This window comes from Tachyglossus aculeatus, chromosome 2 (assembly GCF_015852505.1).
Source record: "Tachyglossus aculeatus isolate mTacAcu1 chromosome 2, mTacAcu1.pri, whole genome shotgun sequence".
NCBI lineage: Eukaryota > Metazoa > Chordata > Mammalia > Monotremata > Tachyglossidae > Tachyglossus > Tachyglossus aculeatus.
In genome coordinates this window covers 52,893,526-52,909,350 of record NC_052067.1, presented here as the reverse complement: position 1 = coordinate 52,909,350, position 15,825 = coordinate 52,893,526, and the positions used below count along the sequence as shown (strand labels likewise).

The window sequence follows — 15,825 nt, the reverse complement described above, 5'->3', positions numbered from 1 at the left end:
AGTGCTTTGCATATAGTAAGAACTCAATAAATACTATTATTATTATTATTATTCTCTACACCTCAGTTTCCTCATCTGGCACAGAGTTCCCGCTGGCACAGGGAGAGCTGGGAGAAGGGCCAAGCTCCCTGGGAAAGCTCGGCCTAAAGTCAGAGCAGCACAGGATTTCTTCCACCCTGCCCTTCTTCCTTTGTCCCCCTCCTCCTTTCTCCCCTTCCTTCCTTCTCCTTCCCTCCCCTCCTCCTCGTCCCTCCTCCTCCTTCTCCAGGGAACAAGTACTTGTACTTCCCAAGTGCTTAGTACAATGCTATGCACACAGTAAGCGCTCAATAAGCGTGGCGGAAGCAACGTGGCCCAGTGCCAAGAGCACGGGCTTGGGAGTCAGAGGTCATGGGTTCAAATCCCGGCTCTGCCAATTGTCAGCTGGGTGACTTTGGGCAAGTCACTTTACTTCTCTGGGCCTCATTTACCGCATCTGTAAAATGGGGATTAAGACTGTGAGCCCCACGTGCGACAACCTGATCTCCTTGTATCCTCCCCAGCACCTACAATGGTGCTTTGCACATAATAAGCACTTAATAAATGCCATCATTATTATTGATAAATATGATTGAATGAATGAACAAGTGGCATGTGTGTAGAGTGCCTGGAGTCTGTTCAGCTGGAGGATGGGCATCAGTCCGGGCAACCCCCAGTTGGAGGCCACTGCCCGTCCTGATTCCAGGTTTCTGTGACATCCCTGTGGGATCGATCAGTGGCATTTATCAGGAGTTTACTGAATGCAGAGCACTGTACTAAATGCTTGGGAAAGTGCCAACACCCCCAGTAGCTTGTAAATGCCTGCAGAAACTTGTCAACTCCTCGAAGGTGTCAGATTTTGTCTACCCACTCTATTGTATTGTACTCTCCCAGGTTTGTCATTCAGTGTTCTGCACCCAAAAAGCACACAATAAATGCCACTGATGGAGTGATCGGTTCAGTAGGAATGAGATCAACTTATCTGGTGTTCTTGTGGATGTTGCTATTGTAGTAGGCTGCAAAACGGTCAGATTTTGCCCAGTCAGTGTAAGGGGAGAACTGGAACAAACATGGAAAATAGTGTTAGGAAAGGGAGCACACATGTGTGTGTATGTTGGAGGGAGGAGGGGTGGGCAGGTGAAAGGCAAGCAGAAGGTAAGCTCTCTTTTATGGTGTTCAAGTGTTTACTAGGTGCTCGTCACTTAATAATCGATGAGGTAGATACACGCTAATCAGATTGGACACAGTCCATGCAGGTCACCAACAGGGCTCCCGGTCTTAATCCCTGTTTTACATATGAGGTAACTGAGGCCCAGAGTAGTGAAGTGACTTGCCCAAGGTCATGCAGAAGACAAGTGGGAAAGCCAGGATTAAAACTCAGTTCTCCCAGTCCCAAGCCTGTGCTCTATCCACTAAACCACCCTGCTTTTTTTTTAGTGGCATTTGTTAAGCGCTTACTATGTGCAAAGCACTGTTCTAAGCGCTGCGGGGATACAAGGTGATCAGGTTGTCCCACGTGGGGCTCACAGTCATAATACCCATTTTACAGATGAGGTAACTCGGGCGCAGAGAAGTTAAGTGACTTGCCCAAGTTCGCACAGCAGACACGTGGAGGAGCTGGGATTCGAACCCATGACCTCTGACTCCAAAGCCCGTGCTCTTTCCACTGAGCCACACTGCTTCTCAGACTCCCTGTGGGCAGGGAAAGTGTTTACCAACTCTGTTTTATTGTACTCTCCCAAGCGATTAGTATAGTGCTCTGCACACAGTAAGCGCTCAATAAATACCGTCTTTCCACTGATTGAAAGGAACAAATCCAAATAACCTTGTAACCTCCCCAGCGCTTAGAACAGTTCTTTGCACATAGTAAGCGCTTAATAAATGTCATCATCATCATTATTATTATTATTATTATTAACTACAAAAAAAGGAACAGAGTAGGTTCCATGTTTGAGGAAATCTCGGCCAGACTTTCTAAGACTCTGAGCACAACTCTGAAGGACAACCTCGATCCAGTTCAGGGTTCTGAGGGACTTTGGGGAGCTGAGGAGAAGTAGAAATTTCCCATTCCCAGAAATGAAGTGGAGGGATCCAGGATCATGCGCTTTTGGCTTGGTGGGGAACGTGACTTAGAGAACGTAAGTGGCAACAAATGTGGGAAAGAAAGGTACACGGATGGGGAGGAAAAAAAATCTGGATTGGGAGAGTTGCAAAATTCAACTCAGTCACATGGTTTTATCCCATTCTACCTTCAGCAAGATTCAAAAATCCCTTTTTTTCCTTTTGACTTGCATAATGGGAAAGGATCTGGGAAGCAGCATGACATTGCGGATGGCTCCGCCACTTGTCAGCTGTGTGACTTTGGGCAAGTCACTTCACTTCTGTCAGTGACCTCATCTGTAAAATGGGGATTAAGATTGTGAGCTCTATGTGGGACAGGGACTGCGTCCAACCCAATTTGCTTGAATTCACCCCAGGGCTCAGTACAGTGCCTGGCCCATAGTGAGTGCTTAACAAATATAATAATAATAATAATTATTATTATTATGTTGCGTTCCTTAGGGTCCTGAGCAGTCAGTAGGAAATGGACAGTCTAGTGACCCGGAGAAACATTTATGTCTAGACTGTAATCTCATTGTGGGCAGGGAATGTGTCTGTTATATTGCCATAAGGTACTTTCCCAAGAGTGTAGTGTAGTGCTTTCCACACAGTAAGCACTCAATAAATGATCGATTGATAATCGGAAGCAACTGAGAGAGGGTCTCTACGTCCCACAGTTTACTCTATGTTCCACAGCTTTCTGAATAATAATGATGGTATTTGTTAAGGGCTTAGAATGTGCCAAGCACTGTTCTAAGCGCTGAGGGTAATCTGATTGCCCCGCTTGGGGCTCGCAGTCTTAATCCCCATTTTACAGATGAGGGAACTGAGGCACAGAGAAGTGAAGCGACTTGCCCAAGGTCACACAGCCGACAAGTGGTGGGGTCTGGATTAGAACCCGCGATCTTTGACACCCAAGCCTGTGCTTTTTCCTCTGGACAAACCTGAACCGGAAAAAAGCCCGGCGAAGAGACTGGTCTGTTTCAGATCAGAGTCCTATCGAGGTAAATTCCAGGCAGGGTGAGGGGAAAAGGGGAGGACCTACCCACAGGAATGGGGATATTTCTTTCTATTGTGAGAGGATGAGGCCCAGCATTGTTGACTGGGCTGGGTAGGATGAGTGCATACAATGGAGGATTGTTAGGCTTATCAGCAGCTGTGTGAGCGCAGTAGGGGTTATATTCATGCATTTATAGAGGTTTGGGGCCTGGGAGGGGGGTATTTAGGTAGATTCCTCTGGAAGAAGGCAACCAGTTGACTTAGACCCCACTGGACATGACTTTGTGGTTAAATCAATTTAGATAGATCCCTTTCCAGGGGCTCTGAATTCCTCTGGAGGGAACGCAACCATCCATTGGGCTGGAGAAGGAGCTTTCCCAGGGTTCCTTCCAGTTATCGCCCCATCTCCCTCCCACATTCCTCTCCAAACTCCCTGAAGGAGTGGTCTACATTCCGTGTCTCAAGTTCCTCTCTTCCAATTATCTCCGGGACCTCCTCCAATCTGGTATCGGTACACAGAAACCACCCTCTCAGAGATCACCAATGATCTCCTTCTCGCCAAATCCACGGCCTCTACTCCATCCTAATCCTCCTGGACCTCTCAGATGCCTTCGACACTGTCGACCGCCCCCTTCTCCTGGAAACATTATTCAACTTCAGCTTTGCTAACTCTGTCCTCTCCTGGTTCTCCTCCTGTCTCTCTGGCCTTTCATTCTCAATCTCCTTCACAGAATTCTCTTCTCCTTCCCACCCTCTAACTGTGGGGATTCCCTCAAGGTTCATTTCTGGATCTCCTTCTATTTTCCATCTACACCCACTCCCTTGGAGAACTCATTCACTCCAATGGCTTCAACTACCCCTCTATGCAAATAATACCAAAATCTACACCCTCCAGCCCTGATCTCTCTCCCTCTCTCCAGTCGCACAACTCCTCCTGCCTTCAAGACATCTGTACCTGGATGTCCTCATCAGCTCAAGCTTATCTTGTCCAAAACAGAGCTCCTTATCTTCCCACCATCTTCCCTGTCCTCCCCTTCACTTTTCCATCACTATAGGTGGCACCCCCATCCTCCCTGTCTCACAAGCCCATAAACTTGGCGCTATCTGACTCCTCTCTGTCATTCAACCCACATATGCAATCCATCACTAAATCCTGTCAGTCCCACCTTCACAACATAGATAAAAACAGCCCTTTCCTCTCCATCCAAACTGCTACCGTGTTAATACAATCCCTCATCCTTTATTGCCTGGATTACTGCATCAGCCTCCCTGCTGACCTCCCTGTTTCCTGTCTCTCCCCAGTCCAGCCCGTACTTCACTCTGCTGCCTGAATCATTTTTCTACAATGGGAGGATATGTCACCCCACTCCTCAAAAATCTCCGGTGGTTGCCCATCCACCCCTCTGCCTCAAACAAAAAGTGTTCACCATTGCTTTAAAGCACTCAATCACCTTGTCCCCTCTAACCTCACCTTGTTACTCTCCTACTGCATCCCAGCGCTCACAATTCTCTCCTCTATTGCGCTAACCTTCTCACTGAACTTGGACCTCGTCTATCTCACCTCCGATCCCTCATCCTTGTCCTGCCTCTGGCCTGGAATGCCCTCCTTCTTCATATCCGACAATAACTCGCCCTGCCTTCAAAGCATTACTGAAGGCACATCTCCTCCAAGAGGCCTTCCTGGACTAAGCCCTCCCATTCCCTTCTTCATTGCCCTGACTTGCTCCCTTTATTCATCCCCGATCCCAGCCCTACAGCGCTTATGTACATATCTGTCATTTATTTATTTCTATTAATGTCTGCTTTGCCCTCTGGACTGTAAGCTCGTTGTGGGCAGGGAATGTGTCTGTTTAGTATTGTATTGTACTCTCCCAAGTGCTTAGTACAGTGCTCTGCACACAGTAAGCACTCAATGAATATGATTGAATGAATGAATGAGTCGGTATTGAGGGCTTACTGTGGGCAGAGCACTGTACTAAGCGCTTGGGAGAGTACAGTGAAACAGAGTTGGTAGACATGTTCCCTGCCCACAGTGATCTTGCAAAGCACTGACCTGGGAAGCAGAGGACCTGGGTTCTAATCCCGGCTTCGCCACTTGTCTGCTGTGTGACCTTAGGCAAGTCACTTTACTTCTGTTTGCTTCAGTGACCTCATCTATAAAATGGGGATGAAGACTGTGAGCTCCGGGTGGGACCGGGACTGTATTCAATCTGATTACCCTGTATATGCCCCAGCGCTTAGTACAGTGCCTGACCCTCCCTTCTAGACTTGTGAGCTCATTGTGGGCAGGGAATATATTTGTTGTTATAGTGTACTCTCCCAAGCACTTAGTACAGTGCTTTGCACACATTAAGTGCTCAATAAAGAGAAGCAGCATGGCTCAGTGGAAAGAGCATGGGCTTTGGTGTCAGAGGTCACGGGTTCAAATCCCAAATCCGCCAACTGTCAGCTGTGTGACTTTGGGCAAGTCACTTCACTTCTCTGTGCCTCAGTTCCCTCATCCGTAAAATGGGGATTAAGACTGTGAGCCCCACATGGGACAACCTGATCACCTTGTATCCCCCCAGTGCTTAGAACAGTGCTTTGCACATAGTAAGCGCTTAACAAATGCCATCATTAGTATTAATAAATATGATTGAATTGAACCGGCACATAGTAAGTGCTTAATAAGTACCACTAAAAAGTAACTCCTACTATCTAGAGCCTTTGCAGGAATGTTTAGTGTGGAGAACATCTCATTTCTTCCAATAGTGTGTAGAACATCTCATTTATTTTCCAATTGTAGGTTCCTGCAACTCACTGTTTAGTTATATAACCATTTCATAGCTAGTTGTAATCTGGATGGGTTATTAACGAAGCTCAGCTTCTTTTTTAAAAAAAGAACTGTCTTTCCCTCATGCCTATACAATCTTTGGTGAAGATTTTAGATCTATAAACTTTCAGCACTGGATATTCACCCCATAGTACTCATGTACACATCCATAATTTATTTATCCAATCATTCATTCAATCGTATTTATTGAGCACTTACTGTGTGCAGAGCACTGTACTAAGCGCTTGGGAAGTACTTCTCTCCCCCTCTAGACTGGAAGCAACTTGTTTGTCTTACGTTTCCTACTGCAAAAGTCATGATGAAATAGTGTCTGGAATTGCTGGGTCAAGATTTGCAAACAGCGTAGTACAAAGAGTAGAATCCAGAGGTTCCAGGAAACCCAAACTCTGCTGTTGACAAAGGGGCACCCCAAATCTGGACTATCCATGATGAGCGCTCATCAGGATCCTCAGTTGGAGACACACTTGCCCCCCCCACCCCCAACAATTAATCTGTGGTATTTCTTGAATGCTTACTAATAATGATGATGCTGGTATTAGTTAAGCACTTCCTATGTCCCAGGCACTCTCCTAAGCGCTGGGTTAGATACAAGGTAATCCGGTTGGGCACAGCCCCTGTCCCAGATGGGGTTCACAGTCTTCATCGTACTAGGCGCTTGGGAGAAGAATGCAATAATGATAATGGTATTTGTTGAATGCCTAATATGTGTCAAGCACTGTTCTAAGTGCTGGAGTGAATCCAAGTTAATCAGGTTGGGCACAGTCCCTGTCCCACATGGGGCTCACAGTCTTAATCCCCATTTGACAGCTGAGGGAATTGAGGCTCAGAGAAGTGAAGCGACCTGCCCAAGGTCACACGGCAGACAAGTGGCGAGGTCAGGATTAGAACCCATGACCGTCTGATGCCCAGGCCCATGCTCTATCCACTAGGTCATGCTGCTTCCCATGGCCTAGCAGCAAAAGAGAGTCAGAAGACATGATCCCAACCCACAAGGAGTTTCCATCCCATGCACCATGTGCATTGAAGCAATAGAATATACATGTACAATTTAGGGAGATCATCTCCCAGTGCAGATTTTTTTAAGGGAGAGATTGTTCAGTTAAAATGGTCCTGGGCTTTGAAACTATGAAATTAAGTAATTTGCCTGAAAATATAATTTAAAAATGTTTCTTTTTCTTTACAAAGTCCCTCCTCCTGTCACACGATGGAGGCTTTGAATTCATTTTTCTCAACTCCCCATATGCCCCTCATTCATTCATTCATTCAATCAATTGTATTTATTGAGCGCTTACTGTGTGCAGAGCACTGTACTAAGCGCTTGGGAAGTACAAGTTGGCACTTGTCAACTCACCTCACCCACCCTGCTTCACCCACCCCACTGTTTCACAAGCAGTGAAGCTCTGGAATTAAGTCTTGTAGTATTAAAACTATGCTGTGAGCTTTTAGACTGTTTTTAGACTGTGAGCCCAATGTTGGGTAGGACTGTCTCTATATGTTGCCAATTTGTACTTCCCAAGTGCTTAGTACAGTGCTCTGCACATAGTAAGTGCTCAATAAATATGATTGATTAATGATTAATGATTAATGAGTAATGCTCACCTCCACACACCTACCCTGGGAGGGGAACAGGAGGAGAAGGAATAACAACAGGATACCCAAACTACTGATGTGCCTAGGAAGCTGAGACACTGGAAGCAGGGGAGGACCGAGGAAACATTTTGGGACTACGGTCACATAAAATCCTCCTTCAGTCAGTGTAGCTGAAAACCAGGAGTCAGTTGCTGTGATTAAGAAAGGAGCAGCTCTTTTTGATCAGAAGCTTTGGAAGGGGTGGGAGACAGGAGCCAAAGTGAAAACAGCATCTGGCACTGTGAACTTCAAACGGGCAGTATGAGAAGGGGGCATTTTTTAAGTATACAGCGTGGCCAGAACTGGGAGTCTCATGTTGGCCTTTTCAGTTCCACGTGCTCTCAGGAGAATTTCACCTTCAGAGCCGTTTCCTGCTAGTGCTAAGAATGACGAGGTATTCTCTGCGCGCAGAGCAATGTTCTAAGCCTTTGGGATGAAAATGATGCAATCCCTGCCGTCGAGGAGAGACATTAGCCCAAATTGTTTAGGAGGAAAAAGGGATACGACTGGAGTAGAAGACGGACAAGTGGATAAATGGCTGAATCTGGAAATCTCTATCTACTCAAGTGGCTGCTGGGAGGACACAAACTTCACAGTTATCTATTTCCATCTATTTACACTGTGGCTCTCTAGGCCGGATTTTCTGGCTCGCTTTGATCCAGAGCAAACTGAAGCTCTGAAGCTCGTCTCCTCACCAACCCTTCCTTCCCCGTCATCCTCTGGTGTTTCACACCCAGCCTGTGAGAGGGGGCCGAAAGGGTGTCCTAGAGTGCATCTGGGCATCCACGTTAAAATCAAATTGGACCCAGATTTTCTAGGGCATTTTTCTACAAAAATGTTCAGTCCGTGTTTCCCGACTCCTCAAGAACATAGGCCCATCCACCTCCGCATCAAACAGACATTTCTTACCAATGGCTTTAAAGTACTCCATCACCTTGCCCCCTTCTTCCTCACCTCACGCTACTCTTCTACTACAACCCAGCCTGCACACTTAACTCCTCTAATGCCAGCCGACTCAAGTAACCTCATCTCGTTTATCTTGCTGCCATCCTCTCACCCACGTTCTGCCTCTGACCTGGAACCTCCTCCTTCTTCATATCGGACAGACGATCACTCTCCGCCCCTTCAAAGCCTTATTAAAGGCACATCTCCTAGAGACCTTCCCCGACCAAGCTCTCATTCCCTCTTCTCCCTCTCCCTTCTGGGCCCCTTTGCACTGGGATTTGTACCCTAAAATCACCCCTCCCTCAGCCCCACGGCACTTATGTACATATCCGTAATTATTTATATTTGTATCTGTCTCCCCCTCTAAGATGGTAAGCTCGTTGTGGGCAGGGAAGGTGTATACCAACTCTGTATTTCTTTTTATGCTATTTCTTAAGTGCCTACTATGTGCCAGGTACGAAGCACTGGGGTAGATACAAGCTAATCAGGTTGGACAGAGTCCCTGCCCAACCTGGGGGGGCTCACAGTCTTAATCCCCATTTTACAGCTGAGGTAATTGAGGCCCAGAGAAGTTAAGTGACTTGCCCCAGGTCACATAGCAGCGAAATGGTGGAGCTGGGATTAGAAACCAGCTCCTCCTGGATTCCAGACCCGTGCTTTATCCATGAGCCACGCTGCTTATATCATACTCTCCCAAGTGACTAGGACAGTGCTTTGCACACGGTAAGTGCTCAATAAATACGACTGACTGATTGATAGGGCGGAGTTGGATGGTTATTGGGTCACAAGCTGTTCAGGTGTTACCAGAAGTCAACAGGGGCTTGAGGCCGAGGCCAAGGCTGGACTGAGGCTGGGGCCAGGCCTGGGAATCCAAGTTTCTGACACCACTGTGGATTCACTCGGGGAAAGTTTCACTTAGTGGGCAAGCTCTGGCATCGTTCCCGCCTTGCCTACACTGGCGGTAGTCTGAGAAGGAAAGAGTTTCCTGGTGAGGCTTGCTCCCTTTCCTCAGCTACCAGAGCTGGAGTTGGTCTGGGCTGGGAAGCCGGGGAGCCAGACTTCCTCCTCCTGGGCCAGGCCCCCCTTCTTGTCACACGGAGAGTCCAGAGCCAGGAAGGGCATAGGCCCCGGAGCCTCTCAGGTCTTCAGCGGGGGCTCCCGGCTCCATGGGCAGGGTAGAGCCCGAGCGGTCATCCCTGAGCCCCTTCAGTTTCTGTGGAGGGCAGAATTGGTCCGGCCACCCTGCCCTCAGGAATCCTCTGCCGGTCACCTCAGAGGGAGAGGGAGGAGGAGGAGTAAGAGGAGGAGGATTATTCTTGTGGGAGCTGGAGGGTTTGTGGAGGCCTCTGGCATGTAGACCACTTCCATTCCATTAGCGCTGGAATGCCGGCCACATTCCTGAAGGGCTGAGGGGGCAGTGGGAGGCTGAAGGGACCGGGCCTGGGGGTGGGGAGAAGCCCAGGTCTATGCCTAGACCATCACGTACACCAGCCTGCTCCTGCGGGCGCGGATGAGTGAGGAGGAATTTTAGCCAATTTCTGGGGGCTCCGGGCTGCGGGAAACCACTCTGTCACACCGATGGGGAATGCAAGAACCCCGAGGGGTCGGGAAAGGGAATGCGAGAACCCCGAGGGGTCTGGTCGGGGAACTGGTCGGGGAACAGGAGAAACCCGAAGGGTCGGCTGTTGCCAGGTTTGAAGGATTTGATGGCAGATCTCCGTCATCCCTCAAAGGCCTCTGAGGTTCAGCGGTGGAGTCTCCCCTCCACCTTGATCAATTCGGCAAACTACCAGAAACGAGACTGAGGTTTCAAATTGTCCTAGCTGTGGGCCCAGCACTGTGCTGAGTGCTGGAGCAGAGACAAGATCGTCAAGTCCAACACAGGACCTGCCCCGCCTGGAGCTCACCGTCTTAACTAGAAGGGAGAACAGGTGTTGCATCCCATTTTACAGATGAGGAAACAGAGGCACTGAGAAGTCAAGTGCTGTGTTTGAGGTCAGGCAGGTGGCGGAGCCGGGATTTATAATAATTTTGGTATTTGTTAAGTGCTTACTGTGTGCTGCGAAGCCTTTTGTGGGCAGGGATTGTCTCTCTTTATTGCTGTATTGTACTTTCCAGGTGCTTAGTACAGTGCTCTGCTCACAGTAAGCGCTCAATCAATACGATTGAATGAATGCAGGCGCTGTAGTACACAGTCCCTGTCCCCCGGGGGGCTCGCAGCCTCGATCCCCATCTTACAGATGAGGCAACTGAGGCACAGAGAAGTGAAGGGACTTGCCCAAAGTCACACAGCAGAGAAGTGGCAGAGCTGGGATCCGAACCCAGGCCCCCTGACTATATGGTCTGTGGTCTTTCCGGCAGGCCTCGCTGCTCCTCCGGTGCAGATTCAGGTGCCTGGGAGCCTCTCTGCCCCCGATTGGGCCCCGCTGGCGGTGGGGCGACCACCACTCCATACCTCCCTCGTCATGTCCTGCTTCCTGCTTTGGGCAGCTTGTCCCTCGTGGTCCCTATGTGCCGGTCTCGGGGCACCCGCCTGCCTGCTCACCGTCTTTTTCCAGGGTGAGGGCTTGGGGGTGCAGAGGCCAGACAGAGGGCAGGGGCTGCACTGAGGGATGAGGCTTGGAGAGGGACCACGGAGATGGGGTGCTGTTCTCCACAGCCTTGTATCATTTGAAGGCCTCCAGGAGGCCTTCCCAGACTGAGCCCCTTCCTTCCTCTCCCCCCATCCCCCTCTCCACCCCCCATCTTACCTCCTTCCCTTCCCCACAGCACCTGTATATATGTATATATGGTTGTACATATTTATTACTCTATTTATTTATTTATTTATTTATTTTACTTGTACATTTCTATCCTATTTATTTTATTTTGTTGGTATGTTTGGTTCTGTTCTCTGTCTCCCCCTTTTAGACTGTGAGCCCACTGTTGGGTAGGGACTGTCTCTGTGTGTTGCCAATTTGTACTTCCCAAGCGCTTAGTACAGTGCTCTGCACATAGTAAGCGCTCAATAAATACGATTGATTGATTGATTGATTTGAAAGAGCCCGGGCTTGGGAGTCAGAGGCTGTGGGTTCTAATCCTGGCTCTGCCACTTGTCAACTGTGTGACTTTGGGCAAGTCGCTTCACTTCTCTGTGCCTCAGTTACCTCATCTGTAAAAGGGGGATTAAGACTGAGCCCCACGCGGGACAACTTGATTACCTTGTATCTACCCCAGTGCTTGGCACATAGTGAGCGCTTAACAAGTACCATCATTATTATTATTTGAGAAACAGCAGTCAGACATCTGCCAAGCTAGCTCTCTTCTTCCCTTCAAGACCCTACTGAGAGCTCACCTCCTCCAGGAGGCCTTCCCAGACTGAGCCCCCTCCTTCCTCTCCCCCTCGTCCCCATCTTCATCCCCCTGTCTTACCTCCTTCCTTTCCCCACAGCACCTGTATATATGTATATATGTTTGTACGTATTTTTTACTCTACGTATTTATTTATTTTACTTGTACATATGTATTCTATTTATTTTATTATGTTAATATGTTTGGTTTTGTTCTCTATCTCCCCCGTCTAGATGGTGAGCCCACTGTTGGGTAGGGACCATCTCAATATGTTGCCAACTTGTACTTCCCAAGCGCTTAATACGGTGCTCTGCACTCAGTAAGCACTCAATAAATACGATTGATTGATTGATGGCTTCTAATCCTGGCTCTGCCACTTGTCAACTATGTGAGTTTGGGCAAGTCACTTCACTTTTCTGTGCCTCAGTTACCTCATCTGTAAAAGGGGGATTAAGACTGAGCCCCACGCGGGACAACTTGATTACCTTGTATCTACCCCAGTGCTTGGAACATAGTGAGCGCTTAACAAATACCATCATTATTATTATTTGAGAAACAGCAGTCAGAAGGTCATGGCTTCTAATCCCGGCTCTGCCACTTTTCTGCTGTGTGACTTGGAGCAATTCACTTCACTTCTCTGGGCCAGAGTTACCTCATCCGGAAAAGGGGGATTGAGACTAGGAGCCCCATGTGGGCCAGGGACTCGCAGCCTCGACCCCCATTTTACAGATGAGGCAACTGAGGCACAGAGAAGTCAATTTATTTTATTTTGTCAGTATGTTTGGTTTCGTTCTCTGTCTCCCTCTTTTAGACTGTGAGCCCACTGCTGGGTAGGGACTGCCTCTATATGTTGCCAACTTGTACTTCCCAAGCGCTTAGTACAGTGCTCTGCACACAGTAAGCGTTCAATAAATACGATTGATGATGATGATGATGATGATGATTAAGGGACTTGCCCAAAGTCACAAAACAGACAAGTGGCAGAGCCGGGATTAGAACGCAGGCTCCACGTGGAAAATGGGGATTAAGCCTGTGAGCCCCACGTGGGCCAGGGACTGTGTCCAACCCGATTTGCTTGCATCCACCCCAGAGCATAGTACAGTGCCTGGCATATAGTAAGCGCTTAACGGGTACCGCAGTTATCATTAATAATAATCCCCGGCAACCCACCACAGGGTGGGCTCGGGACTCCGGGCAGCACCCCCCCGACAGCGTCAGGCCCGGTTCCCTCGGGTCTCCTGCTCGTGATTAGAATCCAGCAGCTCCTGGACTCCCCTTCCTTCTCTGCAAGCCCTCCATCCCCCTTGGAAGTCCGGGAAGGGACGGGTTGAGTGGGGGGGGTCCCCCATTTAGTCCGGGCAGGCCCCCTCAGGAGTGGAGACATGCCCACCTGCAGCCACGAGCTGCCCCTGCCCAGTAGCCCTGATTTCATTCGTTCATCCATATTTATTGAGCACTTACTGTGGGCACAGCACTGTACTAAGCGCTTGGGAGAGTACAGTATGCCAATAAACAGACACATTCCTGGACCACAACGAGTGTGTCCCTGGGTGCCTTCACCCCCCCACTCCAATGTTTTGTTTTGTTGTCTGTCTCCCTCTTCTAGACCGTGAGCCCGTTGTTGGATAGGGACCGTCTCTATATGTTGCCGATTTGTACTTCCCAAGTGCTTAGTACAGTGCTCTGCACACAATAAGCAATCAATCAATACGATGGAATGAATGAATCTCCTCCAAGAAGCCTTCCCTAAGCCCTGATTTCCTCGCTTCTCTTTTGTGTTGCCCTGACTTGCTCCCTTTATTCACCTCTCCCGCAGCCCCACGGCACTTCGTTACGTATTTGTTACATATAATAAGAATAATAATGATGGCATTTATTAAGTGCTTACTATGTGCAAAGCACCGTTCTAAGCGCTGGGGAGGTTACAAGGTGATCAGGTTGTCCCACGGGGGCCTCACAGTCTTCATCCCCATTTTACAGATGAGGTAACTGGGGCACAGAGAAGTTAAATGACTTGGCCAAAGTCACACAGCTGACAATTGGTGGAGCCGGGATTTGAACCCGTGACCTCTGGCTCTTTCCACTGAGCCACGCCGCTTCTCCCCCTCTAGATTGTAAGCTCATGGTGAGCAGGGAAGGTGTCTCCCGACTCTGTTGTACTCTGCCAAGTGCTTAGAACAGCGCTCGGCACCAGTAAGCACTCAGTGAATACAACTGATTGATTGAATTTGGCGATGGTGCTTCCTGCCCACCCCTCACTGGCAGAGTGGCTAAAGCAGCTTTCATTCATTCATTTGTATTTATTGAGCACTTACTGTGTGCAGAGCACTGTACTAAGCACTTGGGAAGTACAAACTGGCAACATATAGAGACGGTCCCTACCCAACAGTGGGCTCTTTGACGTCTTCTGGTCTCTGCCAGTTTTGCTGCGGGCCTAATGGGAAAAGCTTGGGCCGGGAGCCAGGACACCTGGGTTCTCATCCTGGCTCTGCCACTTGTCTGCTGTGTGACCCTGAGTAAGTCACTTCACTTCTCTGGGCCTCAAATTTCCTCACTTGTAAAAGGAGTTTTAAATATCTGTTCTCCCTCTTACCTCAGACGGTGAGCCCCATGTGGGACTGGAACTGTGGCCGATCTCATGTTCTTGCATGTACCCCGGTGCTCAGTACACTGCGTGACCCATAATAATAATAATAATGGCATTTGTTAAGCGCTTACTATGTGCAAAGCACTGTTCAAAGCGCTGGGGAGGTCACAAGGTGATCAGGGTGTCCCATGGGGGGTTCACAGTCTTCATCCCCATTTTCCAGCTGAGGTAACTGAGGCACAGAGAAGTTAAGTGACTTGCCCAAAGTCACACAGCTGACAGGTGGTGGAGTCGGAATTTCGAACCCCCGACCTCTGACTCGAAAACCCGGGCTTTTTCCACTGAGTCACGCTGCTTCTCAGCCACGCTGCTGCTTCCATAGTAAAAGAGTAATAAACGCCATAATTATTATTATTATTTTTACACGCTGTGCCACCTTGGGTAAGAGAGCTGACAGCTCTGCGCCCCTTTCCGCATCTGTAAAATGGGGGTTACATACCTGTCCTCCCACCCCTTTAGACTGTGAACCCCGGGTGGGATTATCCTCTGCCTCCCTCAGCGCTCAGCACAATGACCGACGCCTAATAAAAACAGAAGAAAGAGTGCAAGTTTTGAGATTGTTAGAGAGGGCAGGCGGGAAGGGCAGGTCCAGCAGTTTGGGAATGGCAGGGTACTGACTCCGTCCCCTTTTCCCAAATCCTGGCTGCCCTGGTGGCAGCAGGAAAACCACCTGAAGGATTGGTCCCAGCCAGAGACCCCTCCCCAGAGGGTGAGGGAGACCCTGTACGAACCCCTAAGACTGCAAGGTGATGAGATCTTCCCGTTCTGGGGAGAAAGCCTAAAGTTGGGGGTCGTCAACCCCCCTTCAGAATCTCCAAGCCTCTTCCTGGGGTCCCCGCCCCCTCTCCCCCAATCCAAATGACCCCACTTCTACCCCTCTGGACTGGCAGCTCGTTGTGGGCAGGAGCCACATCCACTGATTCGGTCATCTTGTAATAATAAGAATGATGGCGTTTATTAAACGCTCACTGTGTGCAAAGCACTGGGGAGGTTACAAGGTGATCAGGGTGTCCCTCGGGGGGCTCACAGTCCTAATTCCCATTTGACAGATGTGGTAACGGAGGCCCAGAGGAGTGAAGTGACTTGGCCAAAGTCACACAGCTGACGATTGGCGGAGCCGCGGTTCGAACCCCTGACCTCTGACTCCCAAGCCTGGGCTCTTGCCACTGAGCCTTGCTGCTGTACTCCCGATTGATTGTACTCTCCCAATTGCTTAGTACAGTGCTCTGCAGGTAGTAAGCACTCAATAAATACCATCGATAGATTCCCTGAGTTTGGAGATTGTGAATGAATGCCATTGGTTGGATACCATCAGTACCATGAT

The 15,825-nt window shown here is 49.0% G+C and overlaps 1 protein-coding gene across 1 annotated transcript in view; it reads left to right on the top strand.

Moving 5' to 3' along the window:
• Positions 1-15,825, top strand: part of FRMD1 (FERM domain containing 1) — a 59,687-nt gene that overhangs the window by 7,795 nt on the left and 36,067 nt on the right. The gene's annotated exons all lie outside the window — the stretch shown is intronic.